We start from the raw sequence: 21,937 nt of genomic DNA on the forward strand, positions 1-21,937 counted from the left end.
GTTAGGAAATTGTTTAGGTTTTCTTTTCCATGGGGCCAAATCACAAATGTGTCATCGATGTATCTTAACCATAGTTTGGGTTTGTGGATGGCATTGGCCAGGGCTCTGGATTCGAATTCTTCCATGAACAGGTTTGCAATGATGGGTGACAGTGGTGATCCCATAGGGGCTCCTTCAATTTGTTTGTATCTTTGTCCTTTGTATATGAAATATGTGTTGGTTAGGCAGTGTTCTGTTAGTTCCATGAGGTGTTTAGCTGGTTGGTATTTATTTTTGATGATTTCAAGGGTCTCTTTTATCGGGACTTGAGTGAATAGTGAAACCACGTCGAAACTTACAAGCAGATCTTCTTGCTCCACATGTAGATCTTTGATCATTTCCAAGAAATGGTATGAGTTTTGTACATGTGAAGCTGCTGTTTCAGCATGGGTCTGTAGCTGTTTTGCTAAGTATTTGGCTAGGTTTTGTAGTGGTGCTCCTCTGGAGCTGACTATGGGTCTGAGAGGTATGCCTTCTTTGTGTATTTTTGGGAGGCCGTATAGTTTGGGGCATCTGGAAAAATTTTCTCTTGGGATGATTGTCTGTTGGATCTCTTTGCTCATGTGGCTGGTTATAATTTTCTTCTTGGTTAATTTTTCCAGGTATGTGGTTGGGTCTGTGTTTGTGGGTTTGTATGTGGAGTCTTGGAGTAGGTCTGTCAATTGATTGTCTGTTGGATCTCTTTGCTCATGTGGCTGGTTATAATTTTCTTCTTGGTTAATTTTTCCAGGTATGTGGTTGGGTCTGTGTTTATGGGTTTGTATGTGGAGTCTTGGAGTAGGTCTGTCAATTTTGTTTCATAGTCTTTTCTGTCCATTACTACTGTGGCATTCCCTTTGTCTGCTGGGAGTATGATTATGCTGTTATCTCTTTTCAGGGTTTGTAGCGCTTTAATTTCTTCTTTCTGCAAGTTGCTTTTGGGTGGTTTGCTCGTGCAGAGGATGTTGGTAACTTGGTGTCTTATTTTATCAGCTTCATCTGTATTTAATTTGGTTAGGCTGGATTCTACTGCACATATGATGGATTCTGTGGGGATTTTGGGGGATGCTATAGCATAATTGAATCCTTTGGTTAGGACATCTGTTTCTGTTTTGGTGAGATCTCTGTTGGAAACGTTGTATACTAATTGCTTCAGGTGTTGTTGTGAGTTGTTGGGGGTTTTCTTGTCCTGTTCTAATTTCTTTAATTTTTTCAAGAGTTTATCAGTTTTGTAAGTGCTTTCAGATTCAGCTCTCCAAGTTGTAAGTTGTTTAATCTTGTCCCAAAGTAGAGGGTGGATTTTGCTGCTCAATTCCAGGTGTAGTGCTAGCAAGTCTTTGTTTAACTGATCTAATTGGAATCTCTTGCTGTGGAGCTCGTTCCTTAGTAGAGCCATTTCAGTTCTTTTCAGGATATGTTTAGTGGCTGCTGTGCTTTGATGAAATGTTAATTTGAAGCAGGTTGGTGTGGTATTGTTGCCTCTGCAGCTGCATAGGAATTGGAGGTCACATAGTATTCTTGCTCTTTTAATTTCCAGTTTCTCGTAGGTTTTGATCTGGCTGTTTATTTCCTCCCCATAGAGGTTTGATATTTGTTTTCTTAAGTTTTCGCGGGTTAGGGTTAGGGTTAGGGTTCGGATATTTTCCCACGTCATTATAGTAGTGCTTTTAAAGTTGTAGCAACATTTCGGCAGAATCTCATCTGCCATCATCAGGCTTCTGTATAGTGTTCGTCTGTGAGTCCGACTTTCACAGCCATTTCTGTTTTAAATTTGGTGCTAGCCTACTGCTGTGTTAGAATGTGTTTTTCTTCATCCTGATTGGTCTGTGTTTATTGGTCTTGGAGTTTGCTGTGTTCTGCTTGATTGGTGTTTCTAATATCTTCTGTCTGTTTTGTAGCGTTTTTTTGTCTTGATTGGCTGGCAACATTGTGTTTCCTGTATTGGAGGCTTTTAGTGCGGCTTGGCTCCAAGTAAATGGGCGGCTATCATTTATTAGGAAGCTAGGTTTCATCTGGGTGCCTGGTTGGGGTGTGTTTGAGCTGGAGGTATCAGGGGGGATCTGTTTGTGCCCAGGTGTTTGCCTGGCTAGTGGTATGGAGATTTTTTTGTTCATGAGTGCAGGCTTCCAAATGATTGACAGTCTGGTGGAATCATCTGTTCTATTCATGCTTTTAGGTCTTTTTTCAATCTCTATGGCTTCTCTGATAATTCTGTAGCTGGGGTTTTCTATAGTGGCTAGGGTTTTGGTGCCATTGAAGTCGATGCTATGACTTGTGGCTTTCATGTGTTGGGCTGATGAGGAAGTGTGTTCCAGATTTTTGACTGCATTTTTGTGTTCATCCAGGTGGGTACTTATTCTTCTATTGGTCTGTCCGATGTATGTGGCGGGGCATGATGCGCAAGGGACTTCATATATATGCCTTGGTTTTCCAGGTCAATTTTATCTTTGGGATTTCTTAGGATGGCTGCTATATTTCTGTCTGTTTTGAAGGCAGTCTTGATGTGATGCCTGTGTAGTATCTTACTGATTTTGTCTGTAGTACCTCTTACATAGGTCAGGACAGCTGTTCCATAGGTCTGTTCATCTTCTAGGTCTCCATTATGTCTCAGTGTGTTTTTGTGGATCAAGCCTGTGATTTTGCTTTTGTGGAAGCCATTGGCTGTCAGTACTTTAGTCAGGGTGCATAGTTCAGTCTTTATGTGTGTCTTGTCTGTCAGGCATTTGGCTCTGGCAATTAGTGTTTTGGCCATGGAGTTTATCTGTGCTGGGTGGTGGTGGTGGGATTGGGCATTGAGGTAGCGGTTGATGTGTGTTTTCTTCTGGTATATGGTGTGTCCTAGTGTGCCATCTGTGTTTTTTTAGATTAGTACATCCAGGAATGGTACTTGTTTGTTTGTTTCCATTTCCATGGTAAATTTGAGTTTTGGGTGTGTGCTGTTTAGGTGTGTTAGGAAATTGTTTAGGTTTCTTTTCCATGGGGGCAAATAACAAATGTGTCATCAATGTATCTTAGCCATAGTTTGGGTTTGTGGGTGGCATTGGCTAGGGCTCTGGATTCGAATTCTTCCATGAACAGGTTTGCAATGATGGGTGACAGTGGTGATCCCATAGTGGTTCCTTCAATTTGCTTGTATCTTTGTCCTTTGTATATGAAATATGTGTTGGTTAAGCAGTGTTCTGCTAGTTCCATGAGGTGTTTGAGTGATTGGTATTTATTTTTGATGATTTCTACGGTTTCTTTTATTGGGATTTGAGTGAATCGTGAAACCACGTCGAAACTTACAAGCAGATCTTTTTGTTCCATATGTAGATCTTTGATCATTTCCAAGAGGTGGTATGAGTTTTGTACATGTGAAGCTGCTGCTTCAGCATGGGGCCGTAGCTGCTTTGCTAGGTATTTGGCTAGATTTTGTAGTGGTGCTCTTCTGGAGCTGATAGGGTCTGAGAGGTATGCCTTCTTTGTGTATTTTGGGGAGACCATATAGTTTGGGGCATCCGGAAGATTTTTCTCTTGGGATGATCTTCTGTTGGATCTCTTTGCTCATGTTGCTGGTTATATATATGGACTAAATTTGGCTATTAAAAGGAAAAAGATATTTCATAAATTAGAAAAATTAAACATGGATATAATCTCTCTACAAGAAGTGCATATTAAAAAACAGCATGCACATGTGTTGAATTAGGAATATATTCCCTAGAATCGGGAATATATTCACATCATTGGCACAACAAAATAAAAGAGGAGTTCTTTATATATTAGAAATACAATTAAAGCTAAGCAAATTTATATAGATGAAGAAGGAAGAATTTTGATGGTTGAAATAATAGATAATAATTTAAAGGTACTTTTAATTGCAATTTATGCTCCCAATAATCAGCAAGATCAATTTTATAAGAAACTACACAACAAAATAATTACATTGGAATATGATAAGATATGTATCTTTGGAAATTTTAACGCAATTGTAAATACAGAACTGGATTATAAAACACAGAAAACAAATAAAAAAATAGAAAAATATTACCAAAATCTTCTTTTAAGATGGTGGAGGAGTTGAATACTAAAGATATATGGAGAGAATTGAACAACAACAATAGACATTTATCATGGTCAAGGATATATATGATTTGGATGTCAACAGATTTGATATCTAACATCCAGGAAGTAAATATTGACACAAATATTTGGGCTGAGATACATATATATCTCCTAATTTTGTTGCTTCTAACAGTTTACTTTGATGTTTCTGGATATGTGTTTCTTGAAGGCATATAATATCTAAGTTCAATTTCTGTAGTTTAGTTATCATTTTTTTCCTCTTGATTTGTGAATTTAAACCGTTGATGTTAATGGAAATCAATTTGATTTCTTCTGCCATCTTACTCTGTAGTTGTTGCTTGTTGAAGCTTGTTTGCTCTTGTTTGGTGTCTCATTCTTACTCCTTCTCTTTTCATTTCTTCCTGTTCTCTTTCCTCTTGTTCTATTTCTCTTTCCTCCACCCGATCTTCTTCTTGGATCCTGGTTTCCACTTCCTCATTGCTGTTCTGGTCTTCTCCTGATACCACATACAGTTCAAAAAATTCCCTCACTTTTTCTATACTATCTATTTTAAATTTTTTATCATTCCATGATATTAACATTCCCTCTGGGATGAGCCATTTGAACAGGATGTTATTCTTATTCAGTTAGGTGTCCAGGAATCTATATTTCTTTCTGTTTTCCCTTATTCTTCTTGGAATTTGTTTCAACATTACAATTTCTGTTCCCTTAAATATCAGCAGTTCATCTCTCATCACTTTGTATATCTCATCTCTCAGTTGTTTCTTTGAGAATCGTATATGAACCTCTCTTGGAAGTTTAAAATGTCTTGTATAGTTGGTATATATTCTATATACCTCATCGATTTCCCTTTGAACCTCTTGGCCCTCTTTTTGTAATGTGCTTCTGCTATGAGATCTCCCATTAATTTGGGCAAGGCCTCTCCCCTTTCTTCTGTTACATTCTGAAATCTGAGGAAGAAATTAGCCTTTTCCATCTCCAAATATGCAATTGCCTCTTCTAATTTTCTGTTCTCTCCCATTCATTTCTGTTCTATTGATTCTACTTTCTTGTCTGATTGTTCGACCTTTGCCTCCACTGCTTTCATTTTATGTTCTGTCTTTACTACTGTTTGTTAGATTGTACTTATCTTATCATCTAGTTTCCATAGTTTACCTTTCATTTCCCCCATTTCAGTTTTAAAGTCTGTGTGGTTTCTCACCATTGTTTCATTGTATTATTGTTAATTTGAATTGTTTGCATATTTGATACCTGACTTGTCTTCTCAGGATTCAGCATGCCCTCTATCAAACATTTTCCTGCTGGTGATGCTATCGTTGATGTTGGGTTGGATGTTGTTTTCTTCCCAATCTTAGCGGTAGTTGTCGTGGTGGACATTTAAGGCTTCCCAAATCTGTCTATTTTCTTAAGAAAGTTTTTCAATATTATCATCCATTGTATTAACTCCCTTCAGTGTTTTCTATCTCTTCCCTTTTATCTTATTCTAATCCCTTCAGTTTATCACTACAAGATCTAATATACTTAGTAATGTCTCTCCTTAATTTTATGTACACCTTTTATATATGTGTGTGTGTGTGTGTGTGTGTGTATTTATATAACAATGTAAAGATAAATATTTTTATTGTTTATAATCTACGATAGTCTATAATCCTCTTAATTTTCTAATCTTATTTAGTCCTTTTAATAAATTGAGTATAATCCTAAATATAATATGCTTTTATAGTAAACATATATAATTCAATAAGTATAGATAAATATGTGTGTGATTATTTCCTTTTCTTATATACTATATCTTATAACTTTCTTATAGCTCAAATAAGTCTAGGAATCAATATATAGCCATTAATTAGTTATAGATCAATTGATTAATTAGTTGTTGTCCGAAGTATCAAATTGTGGAAAGATATAAAGGATATATAGGGTATAGCAGTTATAAAAAATATAGCAATCTATAAATTAGGATACATAAATTAATTCTTCTTACAAACATTCATATATATATATTAGTTTTTTCAATATACAAATTTGAATTTGATACTTAGAAATTATTCAGCTTTCTTCTTTTTTCTTCCTTCTTCTTTTCCCTTTCTTCTACACCATCAAATTACTTTCCTCATTTTCTGTTTCATCAGCCGTCTTTAACTGCTTAGTCACTTTCACTCTCAAATTGCACAGTCACAGCTTTCTATCAAAATGGTTCCTCTCTCTGTTCAATTACAGTTCTCCATTAAAGTTCCAATTGTTCTCTCTAATGTCTCTTTTCTGCTCTACTAGTAATCAGTCCAAATCGTAGAAATTTTAAGTTTTTATTCACAGAGTCTTGATCTTTTTTTCTGCGGTGCTCTCTCTCGGCTGTCAAACTGTTCTGTTTCCTCCTCTCCCTTTCACTCCACTATCCCCCACCAATTAGCCACTGTATTCACTCTCTCCAGAGACTCCCTCTGTCAAGAATCTTTCGCAGGGCTCTCTTCTCTCACCTCTCAAAAACTGTCCTAGTCTGCCCTTCTTCTGATGTCTTGTGTTGATCCACTTTCCTACTTCCCTATCACAGCTGGCTGTCACAGCTTCGGACCCACCATAGATGCCAGGTTTCTTTCGCACTGAATTCAAAGGGCTTCCCCTCATCACAGTAGGAGGTTGCTTTCCTCCACTCTGCTCCTAGGTTTCCCCTTCTAATTCGTGTGTCTCTCCAAGCTTCACAATGCCTCTGAGAGCCTCCAAGCACAAAAATTTGGATACAGGATTGCAGAGTTTGCTCTCCTGCTCCACTCCGCCGTGGCCTCAGCACTGGAAGTCCCTGCCTAACCTCCTGATGTTGGAAGTGTTTAATGAAGTGTTGCTTGAAATGAAGATACCAAACTCTTGGACGGAAGCATATATTATTCTCATATCAAAAGAGAACTCAGGCCTACAACAGATTAAGGATTATAGACCGATATTGTTACTAAATGAGGATTACAAAATATTTGGATCAATAATAGCAGAAAGATTGAAGAGATGTCTGAATCAGTTTATACACCCAGATCAAAATGACTTTTTACCTAAGAGGCAGATCAAAGACAATATGAGAATAATCTTGGACATGCTGGAATACTATGAAGCATACCCAGAGAAGCAAATTTTCTTAGATGCACAGAAGGCCTTTGATAATGTGAGCTGGCAGTTCATGTTGACACAACTAAAAGAAATGGACCTGGGAAGAGATTTGTTAAAATGATTGCAGAAATTTATCATAAACAAACTGCAAAAGTTATGGTAAATGGGGATATGATGAAAAATGTGAATTATTAAGAAGGGTACAAATGGTCCCTTGTCACCATTACTATTTGTTTTTACCTTGGAAACATTAAATAGAAACATTAGACTGGATGAGGGGATAAAGAGCACGGAAATAAAAAAAAGGAAGAGTATAGGCATTTGCAGATGACCTAGGTTTCATCTTAGAAGATCCACTGGAAACAAGCCCTAAGCTGCTAGAAAAAATAGAAGAATATGGTGAAGTGGCAGGATTGAAAATGAATAGAGAAAAAACTAAAAAGTTTGTGAAGAATATTATAAATAAACAGAAAAAGAAATTAATGAAGAGATTGGATATTCAAATTACTAAGAAAGTAAAGTACTTAGGGATCTTTCTAACAGCATAATGATTAAGGAAGATATGGCAGGGTTCCAGAAAAACTCAACTCCAATTAAAAACTCTGAGACAGGCATTTCCTCAAAGTTTCCTTTTATTAGAGTAGGTATACTGGCACATCTGGGAAGACCCAAAGTTCCAGGTTTTCCTGTAGTAATTCAAAAATCAAAACCCAATCCTTGCACCCATCAGTCTATCACATGGTCCAATCACCAACTGTCCCAACTTGAGACATCCCTCCAACCACTCCTCCTTTGAGTGCAGGGATAACATGACCTTGACTGAAAAGAAGAATGCTATCATGTCTAACTACCAACACTCTGAAAATCCCCCCTCCTACTTTCCCAGGCACAGGAATGTGGCAGCGGGGAACCTTCTGTTCTAATATGGCTTCCAAAGCTGACAGAGACCTCCCCCCAAAGAAAAAAACATGTCCTGGAAAATAAAATAGACAAAACACAATAAAGGGTTAGTCCATCCAATCACTTAACACCCCCCCGGAGAACTGTTTAGCTTATCAGGGAATTTATCATAAAATTGCTTCACTAATCTATCTACTTTTACATTCCAATTTTTCATCCAAGTAGCTTCTGACAAAGGGTACCCTTTCCAGTGAACCAGATACTGTAACTGACTCCTGATTAATCTAGAATCAAGAATTTTCTTAACTTCATAATGTGTTTCACCTTGTACAGCTACAGGTTTGGGAGGAGCAGCTGGGATATGTCTCAAAGTGGAACCTATTGCTGGTTTTAATAAGCTGCTGTGAAATACCGGATGTATTTCCCCTAATATGTGAGGGAGACTAAGCTGAACAGTTACTGGGTTAATTACTTTCACTATAGGGAAAGGACACAGGAATTTGGGTCCACGTTTTTTACTAGGTAATCTTAATCTGAGGTATTTAATTAATAAGTACTTTATCTCCCACTTTAAATGGTGGATGGAGAGAATAATGCTTGTCTGCATGTTTTTTGTATTCATCAGTTGCTTCTGCTAAAGCTTTTTTTGATGTGTTTTCCCATCCTTTTTGCAGGGAGTCCATCTATTTTGTTAGAGACATGGAAGTGGGTGGTTCCCTGGGTAATTCAGGCATAGGAACAAATTCCATGCCAGTAGTTATTTGAAAAGGAATTAATCCTGTGCTACTGTGTACTGCATTGTTATAAGCCACTTCTGCAAACAGCGATAAATCAGCCCAATTTTCCTGTTGCTAATTTACATAACATCCAATGTATTGTTCCACCATTGCATTCGAACATTCTGCCAATCCATTGGTAGCCAGATGGAATGCCAAGCTAAGCCCCTGAGACGTTCCTATAGACTTCAAAAACTCCCCCCAGAACTAAGCAGTAAATTGTACTCTGCAATCTGATATTACTCACCGTGGAACTACGTAAAGCCTGTAAATATGCTTCATGAAAAGCTTTGCAAGGTTATTTGCAGAAGGTAGTTGATTACAAGCAGTGAAATGTGCTTGCTTGGAGAATAGATCAATGGCAGTCCAAATCACTGTATTTCCACCACTTTCTGGGAGTCCATGGCAATCTTGTCCCAGGGTTTCATGGGTTCGGCTACTTGTTGGAGAAGCCCAGGTGGTCTGTTCTTCATGGTAGCACAGATGGAACAACCTTTTATATAGTCCTCAACATTGGTTTTCATCCTTGGCCACCAAAATTGTCTTCTGACTAAATGGAGAGTTTTTAAAAATTAAAAATGGCCCCTTAGCTGAGAGTCATGACTACACTTTAGCACCTTTAGTCTCATGCTGGTGGGCACATAAATCTTACTTCCTTTCCATGCCAGTCCCTCCCTCTTTTTAAACCAAATATCGGTTGACAGTGCTGCTTTCAAATATGCTGTTAATTTTTTTTTCTGGGAGGCTGGAACAGTGTTTCGTTTGTGCCCTAGTGGTTGCTTGTGCTGCTGGTTGGGCTTCAGGAACCATTGCATGTTGCTACCTCAGAATTACAGGTTTCTATCTGAGATTTTTGTCAAAAATGAGTTAAGAGTGTGACAGGAATCTATCTACCATGACTTAATTTTTTAACAACTTATTTCATAAAATTTCTAAATAGATTCACCACAAGTAGCAAAATTACAAGGTTCTATCTACACTATCGCATGAAAACTCGGAACTACAGAGTTTTATTTGCAGCAGCCAATTGTCATGCTTGGCTACTCCCATGTAATGGAGCAAGGATGGAGCCTGCAGCACCTAATGTTGCCTCTGTTTCTGGACACGTGAATACTGAAATAATGTTTCTTTTCCATGATATGGAAGCAAGTTCAGACTTATATGAACTAAGTGGATCTGAGTATGTTCCAGAAACTGAAGAAGACCAATTGGATATGGAACTTTTAATTGAAAATGAGTGAGTCATCAAATGTAAAAAAAGATGTTTGTAATAAAAATAAAATAAAAAATTTATTATGTAAAAAAAGGATGGGATTGGCCAGGCTGAAGCAATGCGGTTTGCCCCCTTACCATTTCCAGGGTGATCACACTTACCAGCCTTTCAGATATATGTGCATGGGCAGGAGGTATCTGGCAGTAGGCACTTTGCAGCTGGCCCTCCAAGAAGCAGGCCTGATGTCAACCAGAAGCAACAGCAGCAGGCAGAGTTGGGGGGGGGGCACACCTGATGCAGACCATTGGATGTGCCTGCTCCATCCCATGTGGCTGGTACATGACAGGTGGCTGCCCAGTGCATCCAGCAGGCCAGACCACATGACTCTCCCCTGTGCCTCTGCCTTCAGCTACTGCCACTGCTGCAGGCCAAGACAAAGTGAGAAGGGTATGGGGCAGCTGCTGCCAAATACCATCAGCCCACCTATTCCTCCTGTCTGTTTTGGCTTGTGGTTGGAGAGCAGGGCACTGCTGGTCATCTCCTCGGCCATCTCTTCAGCCATGTCCTCAGCACCCTCACGGTTCTTGCCCTTGGGTAATGCATGGAGTGCATTCCTGTTGAAGTAATTCCCCATTAGGAGAATTAATGCACACAGGGAGATGTAGTGAGAATGATGTTGAATAACACATGACCAGCACACAGATACAGTGAATAGTAAAATGTAGGTTTTACTTCCAGTAAACGATTAAGCAAAGTCCAACAAACAGTCCAAGTCATACACGGTTAAAGCAGTCAGTTTTCAGTCCAGGGAAAATCCAAATAACAAAGTCCGGTATCATACACAGTTCAGTAACAGACTTACAACAATCCAAGAAGAACGACGATCAGCAACAGTCAATAGGGAAAAATGCAGGAACCAAAAACAGCGAACATCAGAACATCGACCAACTAGCAACTAGCAACACTCTCTGGGAAACCAGGTTTCTGGCTCCATCTTATGGCCGTTTGAGGAACCACACCCAATTACAATTTTTAGCATTCCCTTAAAGAGACAGAATTAAAATGTCTATCCTGGTTTATATATTTCCAACCCAACTGTTAGGTGACTTGCATTACTAACAATTCCCCTTGTGCACACAAAGCAGTGCATCCAGCAAACCAGACCACCACTTGGCACTGGTTGGCACCACTTGGTACTGCTTGGCACTGCTGTAGGCTGCTGCCACCACCAAGGCCACAGCAGCACATGCAGGTCCATTATACTTCTGCTATTGCTGTCCAGAGTACCAGGCCTGCCCAGTGGCCAGTTACAAAGGCTGAGTAGAGGTGATAGAGCATGGCCAGGCCCAGCAGGCAAAAGATGGCCACCATGAGCAGAGAAATTTGGATCCCCATCAGTGGCATGGCTGACCAGGCTCAGCCGGGATTGCATGCCTTCCCTATCTCTACTGGACTTCTGTGGCCATGGCGCTGATGGAGATCCAGTTTTTCCTGTTTGTGATGGCTATCTTTTGCCTGCTGTGCCTGCTGTTTTGCTCTACCATCTCTACTCAGCTTTTCTAGCTGGCCGCTTCATCTCCTTTGGGCTGGGTAGGTCTGTTGAGTAGCAGCAGTGGCAGGCCACAGTGGGGCCAAGGTGCATCAGATACATGAGGTGAACATGCTCCATGCACAGGCCAAGGGCAAGACCTGCAAGGGGGCTGAGAAGATGACCAGCAATGACCTGCTCTCCAGCCACAAGCCAAAACAGTCAGTGGGACAGAGTAAATGCATTCAACAGTCCAAATGAACAGCTAGCTGAGTGGTGGCAGAAGGCTCCGGAGCTGCAGCATGTGTCAGCTAAGGGGCCAGCAGGCTATGACTACACCCAGAAACCAACCCCCTGTCCTCTGCACACAAAGGGCGATGTGCGGTGGCTGACAATTTCTGGCTGTAGCTGTCCTACCCTATCTTGCCTCACATCATCCCTTGGGATGAGCCTCCCACCCCCCACCCCACCCACCAGAGACCACTGGATTCCCTCCCCAGCCCCACCCGGTCCCTACAGGCATGACCCACATGAGTGATGTCAAACTGGCCATGTTCCAGACCATTCCCAGTTGGGCTACATCCTTCCCCTGGCTCCCAGAGGACAACTATAATGCTAATCTGGCCCTCAATAAAATTGAGTTTGACACTGCTGATCTAGACTCATTTTAGCATGGGTTATTGAACTGTTCTGTTTGTACTAATAGATAAATGCTGAGATAATCAAGGGCCATTTCTTGATCATATCATTTCCTTATACTACTATTGAAATATAAGTCAAATACTTAGCAGAAGTATACAAATCAGAAATAGGGCTGTTTCCTCCTATATTGTTGTTCAAATCCATCAATTGTATTAGAATACTACCATCAATTACTGAAAACCTAATACACTTCACCAAAATTAATCCTGACAGGGATCAAAATATTGGCATTGGAACCTTCCTCTCTGATACATAAGGTATAGGATGAATCAATGTAACCCAAGGATTAATTAGGTAAAGTCCTGTGTTAACTAGAAATAAGGAAAAGAAAGGCAACCCTATCTGATTAAATATTAAGCAGCATGGTGTTTTCATTTCCAGCATTTAGTTACACTTTATCTGATAACCTAGCTAAAGAAATTTAAAAACTAAAAATTAAATATGTGAGAAAGCACTTATGGCCATGTCTGGAGGTTGGGGTTTGTTTTTTTATCATTATAAGACAAATTGAGAAGCACCTCCCCCAAACAGGCATCATCACAATATAATGCATTTAGATGCATTGCTAAAGGTCTATGAATTGTTCATTCTCTCTGTGCTAGTCTGGCTTTTACAATTGTTCAATAATAATTGTTCAAGTTCACAGTTGTACATTACTAATTTATATCATCCATGCTGCAAATTCAGGAAACAGAAACAAAATAAAACCAACAATAAAAGTAAATCACTCTTTTTCATTTTCACTGAATTAAAGGAAAAATAATAAAGTAGACCAGTTACTTGTCTACTTTAAAGAAATTTGTAACAGAAGAAAAACAATTTAAAGGATATATGATAAAATGGACTAAGAATTTTAGTTATAATATACAGATGGATCAGTGGAAAAATGTATGATTTAAAGCAGGTGTTATGTCTTTGGAACTGGTTGGAGTCCCCAACCAGGTCCGCTGTTTGAGCGGGAGCACCAGCCACTCCCATTGGCTGGCACCGTTTGACAGCCAGCTATAAAAAGCGGCTGTCGAGCAGTGCCAGCCCCATTGCCACCAGCTAGTCTGCCTAGTGAGAAGGCAGACGCGGCAACCCTTTATTCATTGTAATAAAGCCCTTTACGTCGCACTCTGGTTCAGCCTCGTTCCTCCGCCGCTCTATAACACTGGCGACGAAGGTGGGATGCGATCAGAGGCTACCAGTAGTGCGATTCCGAAGAGCTGAAGCCACCGATGCTCACAAAGAGCGCAAAATTCAAAAAACCTCCGGGTTTTGAGCTGAAATCACTAGAGCGAAGTCACGGGCGCTGAAGCCGCAGCCATCGGCGCTCACAAAGGGTGCGAAATTCAAAAAGCCTCCGTAGCCGGAGAGACAGACACCGCCGGATAGTGCAGCCGCAAGCGCTCTTCTAAGAGCGCGAATTTTGAATCAAGACTGAAGGGACGAGCTCTGCCGTTTCTAAAATGAATGCCAATCCGACATTCCCGCCATTCAAGCCAGCCGAGGAAATGTGGGACTCATACAAAAATCGTTTCAGCTACTTCCTCGATGCCATCGGTTTAGCAGATGCTGCTGAGCACAGGAAGAAATCCTACTTCCTCAGCTACTGTGGGGCTGCGGTTTTCGACACCGCTACAGCACTAGTCGCCCCTCACGCTATCAGGAGCATTCTGTGGGATGAACTCCAAGAGATCCTCTCCAACCACTACTCACCTAAGCCATCCCAGATAGCCAGGAGATATGCTTTCCGAACCAGAAAACAGGCTGAGGGAGAGTCAATTAATGAATATGTGGCAGCTCTGAGGACATCTGCCTTACAGTGTGGTTTCAGAGACTACCTAGAAGACATGTTACTGGACCAGATCGTCTGTGGGGTTAGAGACCTTAGGCTTCAAAGATGTTTGCTGGCAAAAAAGGACTTAAACCTAGCCTTAGCTGTGGAGGAAGCCCAAGCTGCTGAGCTCTCTGCCCAATCAGCAGCTGAAATTCAAGGAACTCCTGTAAAACCCAGCAGTTCCACCATCCATTCAGAGGAAGTTTTCATTGAAGAAAACCCCATAGACTCAACAGACATTAACCGCCTTAAGCAACAAAAGCCTTCACAGGTAGGAGCAGGGCAGAGAAACAACTTCGCCCCCAAAGCAACCTCCCATTTGCCTAGCTTGCGGGGCTCCCACTCTAGGGAATCCTGCAGGTTTAAGACGCCATCTGCCTGAATTGTCAAAGAAAGGCCACCTCGCTAGAATCTGCCAAGCAGGCGAACTTTTCCTCAAAGACCTCCACCACCTAATACTTTCCAAAGGCAAGTGGAGGACTGCTATACCTGCTACCACGCTAACCAAACTTCCCAGACTCCTAATAAAATCAGTATTTCTGTTTCTTTAGAAGGTAAGCCCTGCAGGATGGAAGTAGACACGGGATCTGCACTTTCAATCATCTCCTGGGAAACCCTAAAGAAGATTCATCCAAGATTTGCGAAGGAGAAGCTGCAGAGATGCCACCTGACACTGCGAGACTACCAGGGCAAGAACATCCCTGTCCTCGGGAAAGGCAAGTTTTTAGTTCAATTCCAAGCCTTTAAAGGCCATTTGCCTTTGGTGGTTGTTAATGGTGCCCTCCCCAGTCTGTTGGGGCTAGATTGGATTCCCCTCCCTCAGCCTTAGTGTAACTGGGATCCATGCTGTCTCAACTTCTGACGTGAGACGCCCTATTCTCAGATTACTCTGATGTTTTTAGCAGCGAGCTGGGTTGTTATTCTGGCACCCCCATCTCCTTCTCTGTGGACCCCCCAGGCAATCCCTCTTCGCCTTAAGCCACGAGTGCCTTTCGCCATCCGTCCAAAGTTGGATTTAGAATTAGATAAGTTACTTAAGCAAGGGGTGTTAGAACCAACTGACTTTGCCAAGTGGGAGACCCCCATAGTCACCCCACTCAAGAAGGATGGCAGTTTAAGAATCTGCGCAGACTATAAGACCACCCTCAATCGTTATCTACAGGTCAGCGCCTACCCTGTCCCTGTTATTCAACACCTGTTACACACCTTCGAACCCGGCACCATCTTTGCCAAATTAGATATGTCCCAAGCATACCAGCAGTTCCCTGTAGATGATCAGACAGCTGAGTTACAAACCATAGTCACACATAGAGGGGCATTCAAGTTGCAAACGCCTCAATTCGAGCGTAAGTGTAGCCCGGGTATATTCCAATCCCTCATGGAAAGGATCCTCCAAGGTCTCCCAGGGGTTGTCCCTTACTTCAATGACATTTTAGTCTCAGCAAGTGACAGACCCCAGCTCATACAGAGAGTCAGAGCAGTCCTAGAGAAGTTTAGGCAGCATGGCCTCAAACTTAAAAGGGAGAAGTGCACCATCACCACTAGGCAAGTGGACTTTCTGGGGTATAGGATAGATGCCTCTGGCATTCACCCAGTCGAATCCAAAGTAAAGGCCATCCATGAGGCGCCTACACCAACTAACAAGACGGAGCTCCAAGCCTTTCTGGGGCTACTAAACTTTTACGCCTCATTTCTCCCGCACAAAGCGTCTATTGCTGAACCCTTACACAGACTGTTAGACAAAGAATCCCCCTGGCATTGGGGACCCAAGGAAGCCCATGCCTTCAAGTCAGTCAAATCCTTACTCACATCTGATGCAGTTTTAATCCAATTTGATCAAAGACTTCCCCTGGTCCTAGCTGCTGATGCATCCCCCTTTGGGATTGGGGCTGTTCTGAGCCACAGGCTTCCCAACGGTTCCGAGGCACCAATCGCTTTCTTCTCTAGGACCTTCTCCACTGCAGAAAGGAACTACAGCCAAATTGATAAGGAGGCCTTGGCTGCAGTAGCTGCAGTAAAAAAGTTTCATGAATTTTTGTTTGGACACTGTTAGGTATAACATTGGTCACCTAACTAGTTTGGGTAAGATAAAATAATATATAAGCTATGATTCTTAGTTTAAAGTGTGTGTTACTTTAAATACAAAGCATGTATTTTGGGTGTGGTGTGAAAAACACCATAAGAGGCAGCAAGAGACGCTGATTGATTGCTGACATTCCCTGACGCTTTGCTGGCAATTACTGGGTTGCAGACGGAAGAGAGGAGTTTCTGAGTTTGTTGCATATCTCTCTACTGTGAGGAGATAAATTGCGGACTGTTATTTTGTAAGTGTACCGACCTCTCATTTCTGACATTGGAATTTTGCAACTGGATAATCCCTGGATGGACTGAAATAAGTGTATGATATATGGACTGTTTTTGACTATGCTTAAACTATTGCTGGAATAAAACTACTTTAATTGGCACTGTATCTGCTTTTACTGAGTGTAAGCTACACAACACTTATCTCACATATTTTGCCTGCCTGCCTGCCTGCCCTGCAGATTCTTGCTAGGGGTATATCCCTAACACTGGTTATGGGCCCAGCTGCACAGTCAGACTAACCAGGATATAACAGGCTTATATAAAGTGAGAGTTTGTGTAGTTACACAATACTGTAAACAGACAGCTGTGTTTAATTATAGTTTTAATATCCAGAGAAAGATGGCACAAGTCAATTTACCAAGTTTGTCTTTAATATCCAAACTGGATGGAACAAACTATGTTTCATGGTCTATGAAATGCAGCCTACTTCTACGCAGAGAAGGTTTGTGGAATATAATACAAAACCCACCAGAGGTAGATGCTTGGGATCCAGAGGATGAAAATGATGCCCAGAAGTTACAAGAATGAAACTGAAAAATGAACAAGCTCTCTGTATAATAGGTCTGACACTCAGTGACCAGCAGCTTGTCCATATTCGTGGAGAAGAAACAGCTGCTAAGTGCTGGGAGAATTTAAAGAAGATTTATGTTCGAGACAGTGTAGGGAGCTCATATCAATCTTACACGGAAGCTGTTCAGAACACATCTTCAAAAGAATGGAGACATGTTGACTCATATAAACACTATGAAGAGAATTTTCAGGAGCTGCATGAAAAAGAGCTTATCTTCACTGAACTGCACCAGGTTTATATAATTTTTGTCTTCTTTGGATCAGAGTTATGATGATTACGTAACTTCCTTGGAAGTGCTGCCCAAGGACAACCTCACATTAACTGACATTACTGGCAGATTAATTGAAGAAGCCAGGAGAAGGCTTGAAAGGGATCAACTCAGAAGGAACAGCCACAAGAAGAGGAATTATCTTCGTCAGCCTACACAATTAGAAAATGTTTTAATTGTGGAAGAAAAGGACATTTGGCCCGATTCTGCAAGAAAGAAAAAAGCCAAAATGCCAGCCAGAATGCAAAAAGGCATCAAAAGGATAAAAAGTGCTTAGAGTTAGCCATGTATAGCAACCAAACTGTGAACAATAATAATTTTTGGGTTGTAGATAGTGGAGCATCGCACTGCATAACAAAAGATAAGAAAAGATTTATTAAGATGTCCACGAGTTCACAGCAGATATCATTACCTAATGGCTGGAAACTGAAAGCAAGAGCTCAAGGTACTGCATATTGTCCTTGCATAAAAGAAAATGTAAAAATGTTATATGTACCACAACTTAAGTTTAATTTGCTTTCAGTTAGAGTTTTGATTAAACTAGGTTATGTAGTTACCTTTAGGGGAGAAAACTGCATAATAGAAAAAGAAGGTAAAAAAGTGACTGCAACTTTAAAAGGTGAATTGTATGTGTTAAATGATAATCAATTTGAGGTGGCTAACACTGTGTATAATAACGTTAAACCTCATGATGAGTGCATACATTTGTTACACAGACGGTTAGGGCATATAAATTTTAAAATGCTCAAGCAAACTGTTGACCTGTCTAAAGGTATAAAACTGAAGCCTTGCACTAAGTATTTGCACTGCAATGCTTGCAGTCAAGAAAAAAGCAAGGTAATACCAGCAAATAGAGTTAATGGATTTAAGACTAAGGAGCCTCTAGAGGTCGTATTTGCTGATATTATAGATCCTAAAAAACCAAGTGTGGGAGGTGCTCGTTATATATTAAGTATAATGGATCATTATTCTAGATATGGTTTCTGTTATTTAATGAAGAGTAAAACTGAAACATATCAAAATTTCTTTAATTGGTTGAAGTTTGCAGAGAGAAAAACTAAAAGGAAACTAGTAACTCTTGTAACTGATAATGGTACGGAATTCATAAATAATAAATTCCAAAATAGACTGAAGATGGCAGGTGTAGAACATAAAAAGTCTGCACCATATAGGCCACAACATAATTCCTTTATAGAAAGGCGAGGCCAAACACTGCAGGCAATGGCTCGTACTATGTTGTCAGATTCAGGATTACCTGAGAATTTGTGGAGAGAAGCAACAATGTGTGGCAATCATATACTGAATAATGTTGTTAACTCAACAACAGGTGAATTACCATTCACACGGTGGCATGGTAGAAAACCTGACCTAAGCTATATGCACACATTTGGTGCACCAGCATGGGTGCATATTCCTACACAACTGAGACATAAGGGACAGCATAGGGCTAAAAGATTATATTTTGTAGGTTACGAATCAAACCATAGATCTTACAGGTTCTGGGAAGAGGGCACAACTAAAATTTATTGTAGTGCTAGTGCTAAATTCCTGGAACATGTGGGATGGCAAAAATTGGAACACGATTCGAATAAAAGTGTAGTCATAGAAACCTACAAGGGCCCGAGCCACCATACTAGTGATGTGGAAAGTCCAATTAAAGATAAAGTAAAGGAAGTGAAAATAGAACCAATTAAAGAAGAAATAAGTGAAGAGGAAATAGATGACCAGGAACAGGTTATAGATAAAAGTCCACCTGTGAGTCCTGTTCTACCTAGAAGGTCAACACGAGTTAGTAGACCACCTGATAGGTATCAGGCAAGTATGGTGTGCCAGATTAGCAAAATTCCAACCACTGTGGAGGAACTAAAATTGTATCCTGCCAAGGATCAGGAGAACTGGCATACAGCAATGCAAAAGGAACTGAATTCATTAAGACAGATGGGAGTCTATGAGAATGCAACATTACCTCCAGGTGAAAAGTCCATTGGCTGTAAATGGATATTTAAATTAAAAACAGGTACAAATGGGACTGTTACCCATAAGGCTAGGTTGGTAGCTCAAGGATTTAATCAAACTGCATGTGATTATGATGAAGTGTTTGCACCAAGTTTAAAAGCAACAACCTTGAGAGCAGCTTTAGTGTGGGCAGCTAAGAAAAACTATATCATTAATCATTTAGATGTAGAAACTGCCTATCTGCATGCACCATTGCAGCACACTATATACCTAAAGAAACCTGTAGGGATTAAGGATGATAAAACTAATAATGACTGTTAGAAACTTAAAAGAGTCTCTATGGATTAAAACAATCTGGTTACGAATGGAACCAATATATTGTTAAGGAGTTAAACAATATAGGGTTTAAAGCAGGTTTAGCTGATCCATGTTTATTCAAAAGAGAGAAAAATGGAATAGTGTCATTATTATTGTTGTTTACAGATGATATTGCCTTAATTACAAAAACTAATAATGAAGCTACTGAAATAATATCATTATTAGGTAAGAGGATAAAATTAAAGCAATTAGGAGAGATAAAACAGTATCTCGGATTGACAATAAATAAAACCAATAATGGCTATAAGATATCTCAAGAGGATAAGATTTATCAATTACTAAAAACATATAAGATGGAACTTTGTAAACCAGCAAAAACTCCAATGAGTCAGGAATTTTGCCGGACTGATGCTCAGAGTTCAAAATTCGATAAGACTATCTATCAGTCATTAATTGGCAGTCTATCATACATTAGTAATTGGTCAAGGCCAGATATTGCCTATAGCATTAATCAATTGGCTCGTTTCAACGCTGAACCCAATGAACGACATTGGCAAGCAGCAAAACGTATCTTAAGATATCTTAAAAGGACAATGCACTATGCATTGTATTTGGAGCCAAAAGATGATTTGATTTTAAGTGCATATGCTGATGCAAGTTTTGCAACAGATATAAACACTAGGAAATCAACTTCTGGAATGGCTATACTATTAGGAAAAGCATTAATTGGTTGGAGGTCAATTAGACAGCAACACATAAGTATGTCCACAATGGAAGCAGAATTTTCATGTCTATCTTTATTATGTACTGATTTAATTCTGTATAAACAGTTGTTATTGGATATGGGATTAACTGTTAATAATTCCATTGTTGTGTATGAGGACAATCAAGCAGCCATACAGTTGGCTACAAATATTGCTGTAAAAACGAGATCTAAGCATACAGATCTTAGATATCTGAATGTAAGACAATCTGTAAAAGATGGTTTAATAAGATTGGAGTATTGTATGACTGAGCAAAACGTTGCTGATCAGTTTACAAAAGCCCAAGGTGCAGTGAAACACAAAGAGAGTTGTGATGACTATGGGTTAAGATTGTAAATAGCTATATATATTATTATATTACCCAAAAGGGGAGAATGTTAGGTATAACATTGGTCACCTAACTAGTTTGGGTAAGATAAAATAATATATAAGCTATGATTCTTAGTTTAAAGTGTGTGTTACTTTAAATACAAAGCATGTATTTTGGGTGTGGTGTGAAAACACCATAAGAGGCAGCAAGAGACGCTGATTGATTGCTGACATTCCCTGACGCTTTGCTGGCAATTACTGGAGTTGCAGACGGAAGAGAGGAGTTTCTGAGTTTGTTGCATATCTCTCTCTACTGTGAGGAGATAAATTACCGGACTGTTATTTTGTAAGTGTACCGACCTCTCATTTCTGACATTGGAATTTTGCAACTGGATAATCCCTGGATGGACTGAAATAAGTGTATGATATATGGACTGTTTTTGACTATGCTTAAACTATTGCTGGAATAAAACTACTTTAATTGGCACTGTATCTGCTTTTACTGAGTGTAAGCTACACAACACTTATCTCACATATTTTGCCTGCCTGCCTGACTGCCCTGCAGATTCTTGCTAGGGGTATATCCCTAACAGACACCATTTTGAACTTATAACTGACCACAAACCACTCCTGGGGCTGTTATCAGGGGATAAGCAAACCCCACAGGTACTATCACCTAGAATGACCAGGTGGACTTTGTTCCTGGCCGCTTATTCATTCAAGTTGGTGCATCGCCCTGGAAAAAACTTGAGTCACGCCGATGCCCTTAGTCGCTGCCCCCTACCAGTCCCAGTCGAAGACCCAGCACCTGTTCATGCCATTTTTGAAGTTAACGAACTTAAATTGCCGGTTACAGCCGAGGACATTGCTGCGCACTCAAAAATAGACAGAATAATTGCCCAAGTTATGGACTGGGTGGGAAGGGGGTGGCCAGAAACACAATACACCGCTGACTTTGCTCCTTTCAAAACCCGTAAGCAGGAATTGTCGAAACTACAAGGATGTCTGCTGTGGGGGACAAGGGTAGTCATTCCAGCCACTCTTCGTGTACCCATCCTGAAGGTACTTCACGAGGGCCACCCGGCATCGTAAGGATGAAGGCTCTGGCCCGCAGCTCGTTTGGTGGCTCGGCATGGATGCCCAAATCTCCAACTGGGTAAGCTCATGCCAACCCTGCCAAGAAACCAGGGCTGCCCCACCAGCAGCCACGCCTACCAAGTGGGAGAGTGCTAGTGGTCCTTGGTCTCGCCTGCACATCGACCTGGCTGGA

Source organism: Pseudonaja textilis, chromosome Z (genome assembly GCF_049901715.1).
Source record: "Pseudonaja textilis isolate UNSWEBS1 chromosome Z, rPseTex1.2, whole genome shotgun sequence".
Taxonomy (NCBI): Eukaryota; Metazoa; Chordata; class Lepidosauria; order Squamata; family Elapidae; genus Pseudonaja; species Pseudonaja textilis.